The following is an 11192-nucleotide window of genomic DNA, read 5'->3' as shown; positions in this document are numbered from 1 at the left end:
CTCCTGTCTGGAGCTCTATCGGGCAGGTCAGGATGTCATTTCAGGTATCCCCCTGCTCCTGTCTGGAGCTCTATCGGGCAGGTCAGGATGTCATTCCAGGTATCCCCCTGCTCCTGTCTGGAGCTCTATCAGGTAGGTCCGCATGTCATTCCAGGTATCTACCGCAGGTGCCTTCCTTCAGCTGGATGTCGGAGCTTGGTGCCGGTCCCTGGACAAAGAGATGCTGGGGAGGTAGCATCTCCCTACCTTGGGCTCCTCACTCTTCATCTCTGCACCCGCATGGAGGTGGGTACCTCCCACCCAATAGCAATGGGATTCTAGATTAAATGGAAAATGAACAATCTAAAAGACAATATATGGCAAAGGTCATCAGACAGCAAAGCCATTTTTACACGTCAGTGGGGGAAAAGCCTGGCTGGAAAACCTGGAGGGTCTGCAGGATCAGGTGGATGGATCAGATCATAACTCACGTGTGGCAGTGTGAAAAGCAGGGGCCTCTTTCTTGTGAGCCTCTTACAGGTCTTGTTGCCTGGGCTCTAGAAGGAAGGATGAGATGTCAGAAGGATCCTAGTCTCTGAAACCAGACTACCCAAACCTAGTTTGGTCATTTATTAGTTGTGTGCCTTTGGACAGCATCTAAAATTCCAGAACCTCAGTTTCCTTATCTGTAAGGCAGAGGCTGCAGGAGCTTAAACTGCACATGGTTATGTGTAGTCTAATTGGTTTTAATAATAAAAACCCAGAGTCAGATATTGGGATACATGCTGAAAGATCAGAGAAGTAAAGGAGTCAGCCACTAGAGAGATTTTTTAACTCTACTGAATCCTCAGACTGAAGGGGTCAAGATCCTTTCTCCATGAATCCTCAGACTGAATGCCTTGAGATGTCTCCGCCTGCCTTATATTCCTCATTCTGCCCAGCCATATTCCTTCCACCTCCATAGTGCTGGGATTAAGGGCATGTGACTCCCAGATACTGGGATTAAAGGGGTGAGCCACCACCACCTGGCTGTGTTTATCTTTGAGACTGAATCAATCTCATGTAGCCCAGAGTGGCCTTGAATTCACAGACACCCCCTGCCTCTGCCTCCCGAGTGCTGGGATTCAAGGTGTGTGCCACCATTGCCTGGCCTTTATGGCTAACTAGTGGCTAGCTGGGCACTCTGATCTTCAGGAAAGCTTTATTTGTGTGATTACAAACAAATTATCACCACAATTATGTATTGTTTAAGATGATTTTAGAGTCATAATGTATCTGGTATAGCATAGGTGCTAAGCTAATGTTTGGCTGCTATCATTTTTCTTTTGTTTTAGTTTTTCCTTGAGGAAAATAACTAAATCACCTGTCCTTCCCAGAAGGGTGTCTGAGGTTCCAGGAGGAGACGAGCCTGGAGTAAGAACACCCCAAGAATGGACACAGTTCTCTTCTCCCTCTCAAGGTTTTTCTTCCGCAAGAACCTAAATCAGGTCTTCCAGCATGTCTATTGGCATGGTACCATGCTCTTCAACTGGTGGGCCAGAGTCCAGTGTGTTCTGGCTGGGAAGTCATGTGATGTCCCTGTGGAGGTTCAGGAGGAAGCAGGTCGCTGCTGGGCTGAGTGACAGCTTAGGAGATGGACATCTCTGTGCTGGCATAGCTTGTCTCAGAGCTGGCCCTTCCCTGGGGTCATGAGGTCAGACCTTTGCTGCTCCTTAGCGCCTCCTGGAGGCAGGGAAGGTGGCCTTCCAGGAGCCCAGTCAATAGCCCAGAGAGTGAGCTAGGGTGGGGGTGGGGGAGTAATTCACACACTCACATAGTATCCTGCACCCCAGCCGGCTCTCCATCGTCAGCTTAGCTGGCTCCTGCCAGATCTCAGGTGAAAGCTTACTGAGGATTTTCTCTACAGGTTTGTGGGAGTTTGCCCAGCTGTGAGGGAAACATCTCCATCCTCGGACTGGTGAGAAGACCCTGTTAGCTCCAGGATCCTCAGCTGAACCCTCAGTTATGCTTTGAGCTACAGTCGTGTTGATCATGATCCTAAACAGGCCTTTCTTATCCCAGCGTCTTCCTTGGTCTTCCTACATGTTGGAGTCTCGGTAGCTACCACCTTTGTTCTTTGAGCTAACCACAATAAATGAGCATGACAGGAAATGTTTAGCGGGTGCCCAGGGCTCATTCCCATCAGCTACAACGTGAGAGCTTCAGCTAGATGACCCATAAGGGCGTATGTCCTGTGACCCATGACTGCTGACCAGACACAGGTGCCTGAGTACCTTAAGGCTTAGGGGCCATCACTGGCAGATACTGGTGGCAGTCTGAGGTGTCTGTCATAGGTAGCGGGAGTCCCTTGGCTCATCGTCATTGCTAGCATGATGAAACTGGACGACACATGGGGGTGGCTGATAAGGAAAAAGTTTGGGAAGATTCCTGGAATCATGGGCTGGGGCTGGAGGCTTTTTTTCTGAACAGTGAGAGGTCTTCCTTCTGCTGGTGGACAAGGGGCCTAAAAAAGAGGACCCAGGGAAGGGTGTGGTCCCTCCTCAGGATGGCTTCTGATGCTCTCCCCTTTTCCTCCTATGTTTTCCTTCTTCTAGGCTCAGTCTATGGCCGTCACTGCTCATTCTTTCTGCCATCTCTTCACCAAGTGCCCCTCACAGATGACTTTCAAAGCAACCATGGTTTTCCATGTTGGTCTCAACATCCTTCTTCTCTTCAGCTTCCATCAGAAGACCTCTCCCAAGGGACACGGGAAGAGGCTGACTGAGGACCTAGGTGTCTCCATGGAGACCTGGGTAGAGCAGCTCTCAGCTCAGCAGACCGCGCCCCCAGAGCTGCGGATCATCAGGATCATCCAGTGAAAGGAGAATCTCTTCCCTTCTGGAGTTCAGGAGGAATGCAGTAGAACCAGGCTTCCTACCCACTGCTCGCAAAAATTTGTAGCTATTTGTGTACCTCCTGCCTCTACTAGATAGAGTCCCCTAATGGAAGGGACTGTTGTCTTTTCATTGGCCACTGCACTGCTCATCGACTTCATCGCAACAAATGTGCCTCTAAGATTTGGCGTCTGCAAATAGTGGTCATGGCCACTGGTAAAGAACAGGCCTGGGTGTGGACACAGTCAAGGATGCCTTGCTATCTGGCTTATGGGAAACTTACGTGGTTTCCAATGTGGCTGTGAACAGTTGCCCCCTCTCCCACATAGCTTTGGGCTCACCACCCTCTGCACACATGTCTCTGTAGTTCTCTGATTCCATAGTACATGGTCAGGGGGGCAGAAAGGGGCATATGCATGGATCAGAATTGTTTTGCCAACCTGTGGGGTTTCTTCTTTGTTCAATTGTTTCTTCTATAAATATCGGCAAATAAAATTATCTAAGATTGATGCTTCTCCTGTCTCAGTGGGAGACACTAAGAACTCTGAATGTAAATTGTGCAACAAGCTTCTACCGAGGAATAACGGGACTGGTGAGAAATGGTTGATCTTCATTTAGTTCACACATAGAAGTCTCCTGACACACACACCGTGAACACCCGAGGCAGGTGGGTTAGCTGGCCCCAAGGTCATAAGAGCAAGAGAGCTACCACTGTCTCCCACCAGCTGCAGCACTTGGAGGAGCCGGCCCTGAGCATCTCCAGGGCAACCCGATAGAATCAAGCCAACCTGTTGGGTGGAGATGTGGATGAGCTGGTCCAGAAGTTGTGAGCATGGAAGAGCTGTCCCCATCACTCATCTGTCATATGGCGGCACAGGTGGCAGAAAGATGCCCCTTCCCTTGCCCATCAGTGCCTGAGGCAGGTGGGAGAGCTGATCCTTACTTTAATTAGGGATATATTAAAGTTCACTCTTTCCTGTGTATAAAAATAATGTGTTTTTTTATTTTCCAAACATCAATCTATATTATCCGATTGAACATTTTTTGACTTTCAAACTAACCTCCCCATCCACACACACTGTTTAAAATGGAAGTCCCAGGATCACTGCTTTGACTTCCTGGTTGTCCCTCTGCAGCAGTAATGAGGTCAGTGAGGAGGTCAGAGCCACCCTCTGATCAAAGGTGTGCCACATTCATTCCTTCCTGTGCTTCCAAAGGACATAGCGCTAGCCTGTGGGTGTGCAAGCGTGTGGGTGTGTGAGCCTTTGGACGGATAAGCCTTTGGACGTGCACGAACCAGACACTTCTCTTGCAAATGAGAGAAGTGAGCCTGAGAGGCTCAGAGGTCAAGTGATTTGTTCAAGGTGACTCAGAGTATAAAGGAATGCCAATGGAGGCCAGGCTCGTCTTATTTTGGAGCCTATTCCCTAAAAGTGCTTGGAAGGCAATAGGGTCAAGTGCTGAGTCCTGCCAAGGAAGTTCCTGAGTAAAATGGAGTCTTTAGTAATATTTGTCATGAGATGCGTACTCAGCTGTGCCCCTTGGCAGCGGAGTTCTATCTTAGTGCACAATCTCATTTCATTTCTAGTGTTTGCAAAGTACTCCTGGGGGAGGGGGAGCCTGAGTTCCTTTCCTTTCTCATGCCTGCTTTCCTTCCTGGGCTAGAGCTGGCCTGCCAGAGAGCAGCCAGCAGGTGGTGCTGTCTCAGTTAAGACGCTGTGAAATGGCAGGAAACTGGTTCCCAGTCTTTACTGTGTGGATGTCCTAGTCTTTGGTGACTGTCTCATGACCCACACCAGGACACTAACTTGTCTCCATTTCAGTGACTTAAGGGAGCCAAGGGCTTGCTGGAAGAAGAAAGTTAGAACAAACAAAGACCTTCCTCTGGCCTCAGTTCTGCAGAAAAGCCCTAATGACACCTCTACCACCAGGAATGGCCATGGCCCTGCCATTTGCCCCTCAAGACCCTCCCCCACCTCCTTATCTGAACTAACACTCCAGTCTCCAGATCTATAAAGTAGGGTCACTCGCAGCACCCACCTCTCAGCATTGACTGTGTCGACGCTAGCGTTCCGTTCCAACCCAGTTTACTTGGAGATAGGGTCAGATACAGAGGGTGAGGGCCCGACTGTAAACCCAGGCTGATTCAGCTGGACTTCTGGCCCAGTGGTTGTGAATCCTGATGCCCACAGCCCTCTTCCAGACTGACCTATGGGCCTTGGAGAAATTCATGTATTAACCTATTCAATCTAAAGGCTGCAGATAAAGAGAGTCATAGGACAAGGCCTGGATGCTGCTGAGCACACTCCAGGAACCCATGTGGCTTCAGCACGCAAGCTCCCTGGACTCAACTCTGACATTTTCATGGAGATTTCATTGCATGGACATAGCTGATGAAGTTGTTAGCTGCGAGCAACAAAGTGACGTCCGTCTGTCTGTCCTTCTAGTCCCCACTAGCTCTCAAGTCCTGCCTTAGTTCTTCCAGTGACAAGACCCAATGAAGCTCCCTAGGGACTTCAATCTTCAGACCACTTACTGTTATTGAGAAAAATCCACCATTTTGAAGATTCCAAGGCTCCTAGAGGTCTTGTTATCGGACACCGAGATGAAAACCAAACATCATGATTGCACCGCTCAGTTCACGTATTCTACACGGACCCCACGATAACCTAGAAACTCGGTACTATCTTTTCCATCTTATAGAAAGAAAAACAAAGGTTTGGATAGGTTAATTTACTTATCCACACCATGTAACTAATAATAAGAAGTACAGTCTGGGGAAGCTAAAGGGATGGCTCAGCGGTTAAGAACACACACTGCCCAAGCAGAGGACCGGAGTTCCCAGCACCCCCTTCAGTCAGTTCACAACCATCTGTAGCCCCAGCTTCCGATACCTTCTGACCTGCAAGGACAGCTGTACTCCTATGAAAACACCCCCACAGAGACACACATGTATACACACAATTAAAAATAAAAAAAAATACAAAACAGGAAGTGTATTGAGGCATTCCAGCCTTGGACTTTGTCTTCCAAATGCATGCTCTTTAACCCCCCAAAGTGTTAGTAGCCTTCTTCCCCCCCACCACCACGTACATAGGGGAGAGAGAAAGAGAGAGAGAGAGAGAGAGAGAGAGAGAGAGAGAGAGAGAGAGAGAGAGCCAGCTCTGGCTTGAGCTGTAAATTTGCATCTCACGAGGTTGGGAAATAACTTCCACTAATCTAGTAGAATAATCCCAGGGTTCTAAAGGACCTTGCAGCTCACGCAGCCAGACACAGGGACTGTTGTCAGCAATCTCTTTGTTGGTAGAAAGAAAGGTGAATCCTTCTGAGAGTTCCAGTGGGTGGTGGCTGGCCACCAGCCAAAAGACTACGATCCATGATCACAGCCCTTAGTATGAGAGTCCTGCTAGCAGCTTCAGCCAACTGAAAATACGTCAGTGTTTCTCCCCAGATTACTAAGATAGAAGCAGGGTAGGAGGGTGGAATCGATCAGTGGGCTGAGCCGTTGAGGGGAAAGAGAAGACAGACATTAAAATAGCAGCAGATGCATACCACGTAATTTCAAGCAGTCAATAATGTCACGCCAAAAAGCTGGTACAGCCGCTGAGATAATTGCCCTTCTCCTGATTAGCATTTTTATGAGAAAAGGAAATGATTGCTATGTGTGAGAAATCACACTGCCTCTCTTCATAGGCAGTGGCGGTAATGGGAGACCAGGCTCCCAATCTGTAGGCTAGCCACACGCGTAGCCTTTAAGGAGTGGGTATGGATAAGTTAGTCTTTGGGGTCACCGTTCATCATTCAGGAGGTGTGGGGGATACTACCGACTGAGCTGGATCTTATGTGTCTGGGTTTGAAACTGAAGACTCGGGTTGCGGAGACTCTCGGATCCCTCATCAGAGCAAACATCCCCATGTTTCACGACTGTAATAGGCTATTTGACAAGCTCACCTCTTATATCCCTTGCGGCTTTCTAAGTTAAATTCCAAATCACCACACATGCTCCCTGGGATCGGAACAGTGTGAAAGTTCAATAAGTCATCCGTTAAGGATGTCTGCATCTTCATCCCCAGAACCCCTGAACATGCTACTTTAGATGGTAGAAGGGACCTTGCAAACTTGAGTTCATTTTAAGGACTGTCAATTAGGAAACGTTTTGGATGAGATGGATGGAGTGAATGTAATTACATTCTCATAAGAGAGAAGGGGATGAGGATGGGCCAGGATAAGAGGTATAACAAAGCAGAAGTTAAATGTGGGTGATGGCATGGGGCCCATTAGCCAGGGGGTGCAGGTGGCCCTGAGAAGTTGGAGCAGACCAGAAAATAAATGCTTCTAGAGTCCCTGAAAAACATCAGACCTGCTGAAATTTTGATTGTAGTTCGAAGAAGGTAGTTTTGAACTTCTAGCCTCTGGAACTGCAAAATACTGAGTTTATTCTTGGAAGTTTGTTATAGCAGCAACAGAAAGCTGATGCTACCTTGGAAGGCCTAGCGCAGATGATGTCAACATCAAGATGCCAACATCTCCGATGACACAAGTTAGGGTCCTCTGAGAGGCAGAAACCTCAATTGAGAAAATGCCTCCATAAAATCTGCCTATAGGCAAGCCTGTTGGGTCTTCTCTTGATTGATGATGGATGTGGGAGGGCCCAACCCTTTATGGTGGTCCTGGACGGTGTAAGAAACTAAACTGAGCAATCCATAGGAAGCAAGGCAGTAAGTAGCATTGCTCCAAGGTCTCTGCTTCTGTTCCTGCCTATGTGTTGCTGCCTTGAGTTCCTGCCCCAACTTCTCTTGGTGATGGAGTATCCTCTGAGGCTTGTAAGCAGAAATGAGCACTTTAATCCCCCAGTTGATTCTGGTTTTATCACTGTAATAGGAACCCTAACAAAGGCAATGAAACTCTCTCTTACCCCCATACCTTCCATCAGGGTCTCCCATGCTAAAGCTGATATCCCAAGATTCACTTTTCCCAACTTTCCACTAACGCCGAGAATCACAGCTGCATCATGGTGTCAGCACAGGGAGAGGCCACTAGTGACAGTGTCAGTCACTGTGAACAGTTAATGGCTGTGGCTTCAGCGGATGCTTGTTACAGTCAAATGGGGCAGATTGACTAGTGTCGATAAACACATAGAGCAGAGTGGCTTCTGAGACAGTTGATACTTAGAAGCTCTGTGGGAAGGAGTGTTTACTACTGTCTTCATGGTGTCTTCACACAAGGAAAATGAGATATCATATGTGGGATTGCTGAGTCTCTGCCCAGGTCTGCTTCAATCAAGATCCCCAACCTTCACACAGGAGAATTCGTGCCCCAGCCCCTGTCCCAGTCCACTGTGCACCTCCAGTAAAAAGAGCAGGCTCTTGAGTGGACAGGCTCTCTGGGAAGTCCTCTCCAGCTCTAGTGGATATCCGGATCATGTAGGAACTTCCTATAATAACATTGGTTCCTGAGCCCATCTCCAGATATTCCAATGCAGTATGTGTGGAGAGGGCACTGGGAAACTCACTTCCCAGGATGCTCCGGTTTCATCCAGTATTGCTGGTCAATGAATGACGTTGGAGTAACATGCAAGCTGATGACCATTGCACCTCTAAGACCAGCTGCTTTCAACATCTCAGGGCCTCAGGACTCTGCCACGATTCGTGCGAGGTTTTGCCAAATCAAAATAAAAAGGTTTTACTTTGATAAGCATACTGAGAGGAAATGGATACAGAGATGAGTAGTGCCCACGAATTGTGTACCATCCTCATGTTTCCCCCAGATTTACAACAGCCAAGGGATCTTACATGTGCTTAGCTGCTTTTCAATAAAATGCTTTTGTCATGCATCTTGATAACCTCACCGAGATTCAAAAACGCATCTTCTGATACAGATTGCAGTGAGCTGAAAAAGCCAGTGGATCTAATATGCTAAATGCACATGAATTATAGTTAGAATTGGAAAATTGAAAATACAATTCCACCATCCCTAACCTTCCACGATAGGGAAATTATTGACTAATGATCTCATAGAAGGCTTTCACCCTGTGTGAGTGGGGGCTGTGGTTAGAGAGTTTGAGAGAGGACTAGAGGGATAATAGAGAAAGAGAAATACTCGCAACTCAGCTTTAACCTGCAGTTTGCCAGTGGAGGAGGGGTGACCATGGGGAAGCCCAGGAAAAAGCAAGACACCCAGGACTCACCAAGGCCAGCTGCTCCATGAACTTCTGGCTACTGTGTATTTAGGTCACATTATGCTCTGTTTGTCCTCTGGAAATGCACTGGACCCATTAATGAATTTATTCTGTGATTATCACTGTGTAGGGAGGCAGAAAGGAAGGGGTGGGAGGGGGAGCCAAACTCCAGATGTGAGCATTAATTTGTGAATGGCCTCTCATCTTAATCCTTCCAAACTGGAATCTGGGTCAATGGAGGCATAATCTCTTTCCTCTCCCCCCTCACTCTCCTAGGATGCTCCTTCCATGACCACCCTACTTGTTTCCCATCTCTCCACAGGCAAGGGAAAGACCTGTGTCTCCAGCCTGCACGCAGCTGACTTGTGTGTTCTGTTTCCTTCCACTTCTGTGCTTTTTCAAACAGGAAAGGGAGGTCGCTTCCAGGGCTTCCTTCCACGGTGCTGGATTGAGGGGCAATGAGGAGAGAAGAGGTGAAGAGGAAGGAGACCTTCTCCCTTCATTTATGCATATGCTACACGTGGAAGAGGGAAATGTGTCTGGAAAGAAGATTATGCAAGAGAATAATATCACCATTCATGTTACACGTGGAGGAGGGAGATGTGTCTGTGACAGAAAATTACACAAGAGAATAATATCACCATTCTGTTGTCAATGATTGCTTGATCATGTATCTTTCTAGTGTGGCATAGAATTGTATATTTTATAAAAAAAAGTAAAACCCAAACTACCTTTGATCATTGATCAACTTTTTTTTATTTATCAGAGAAGAAAAAAATACTTTGGTAGATTTCAAACAGACTGATTTCTATTGGGCTCTCACTGGTGCAGACAGGGAAGTCTTAAGGTTGCTTTGCCTTCTCTGGACAACTCCTCAAAAAGATGCTGCCCTGATCTGTGCGACTGTGTCCTTCGTCTAGAAAGGGTAGTGGTTTTGTTTAATTGCTATTTTGGAGGGAGGGGAAATTCGATGATACGGGACATGCATGTGAGCAGGATAATGTGGGAGAGTTCCTTCTAAGAGTGATCAAAGAGCAAGGAAGATGTAGCCCCAAATTCAGCATCTCTCAGTTTGATGGTGGAATCTGCCAGAGCTATTGTTCCAGCACAGCAGTCTCTGGTCCACCTCCTTGAATGGGAGAGCTGGAAGAGGACTGAGTTCTAAGACTTGGCTCCCTAGGTACGCATCTTCAACTTGTTTGCAGATTTGCAAACATTTCTGATGAGGGTCTCTTGTGGATCACCCCTCCACTGTGGAAAGGCGCAGTTGATACCTGGTGCTGTAACTAGAACCAAATGTTATTTCTGTTCCTTACTGTCCATTTAAAATTTGCTCAGTAATGGGAGTCCCCGTGCCCAGATCTAGATGAATATATAGGTCTCCATGTTTGGGGTTATATTATATATTAATGTAATAGCATTATATTAATATAGTACACAGAACTATAATGACTATATAGGAGTTAAGTTATGTAATCCAACATGCTAAATTGTAATTTTACCCACAATATTGTTTTTTACCCACGAAGTTGATGTGACTTGTTTGGTAATAAATAATTTAGTAATTTAATTTGCTCTGAGCTAAGGGTCAGAGCAAACCTAATTTACTCCTTGCCCTATTTGGTCATCTAAATGGCTCTTACATTTATCTGGTTAGATATCAGCTCCTCAGTCTTTGTGAGTGTTCGCTATTGTTAGAAATCACCTTTGCTTCTGCCCCTCACTTTCCCCTTTCTGCCTGACTGACCCAATAGCTGCATTTGTTGTTAGCTCAGCTGCAATCAGTGTATCTTCACTAAAATGTATAATATAGAGTTCACACAATGCATAATTTTGTAAGAAGTCAGATGTTAGTAAAGCATAGCCTAGTTCACATTCTCTCTTCAACTCTCTCTCTCATTTACCTACTTATATATTTACTTGTCTATTGATAGATGATAGATAGACAGACAGATAGATAGATAGATAGATAGATAGACAGACAGATAGATGATAGGTAGGTAGGTAGGTAGATAGATAGATAGGTAGGTAGATAGATAGATGATAGGTAGGTAAGTAGATAGATAAATAGATAGATAGATAGATAGACAAATAGATGGATGATAGGTAGGTAGATAGATAAATAGATAGATAGACAGATATATAGATGATAGGTAGATAGG

General features: G+C 46.5%; 1 long non-coding RNA gene across 1 annotated transcript; it reads left to right on the top strand.

Moving 5' to 3' along the window:
- Positions 1-50: 50 nt before the first annotated feature.
- Positions 51-3694, top strand: LOC113458031. Its single transcript, XR_003378476.1, has 3 exons — positions 51-285; positions 1314-2075; positions 2574-3694. It is a non-coding gene; the product is annotated as an uncharacterized LOC113458031 (long non-coding RNA).
- Positions 3695-11192: the final 7498 nt, after the last annotated feature.

The sequence above is a fragment of the Microtus ochrogaster genome, unplaced genomic scaffold (genome assembly GCF_000317375.1).
Source record: "Microtus ochrogaster isolate Prairie Vole_2 unplaced genomic scaffold, MicOch1.0 UNK1, whole genome shotgun sequence".
Lineage (NCBI taxonomy): Eukaryota > Metazoa > Chordata > Mammalia > Rodentia > Cricetidae > Microtus > Microtus ochrogaster.
This window is presented reverse-complemented; position numbering and strand designations above follow the sequence as displayed.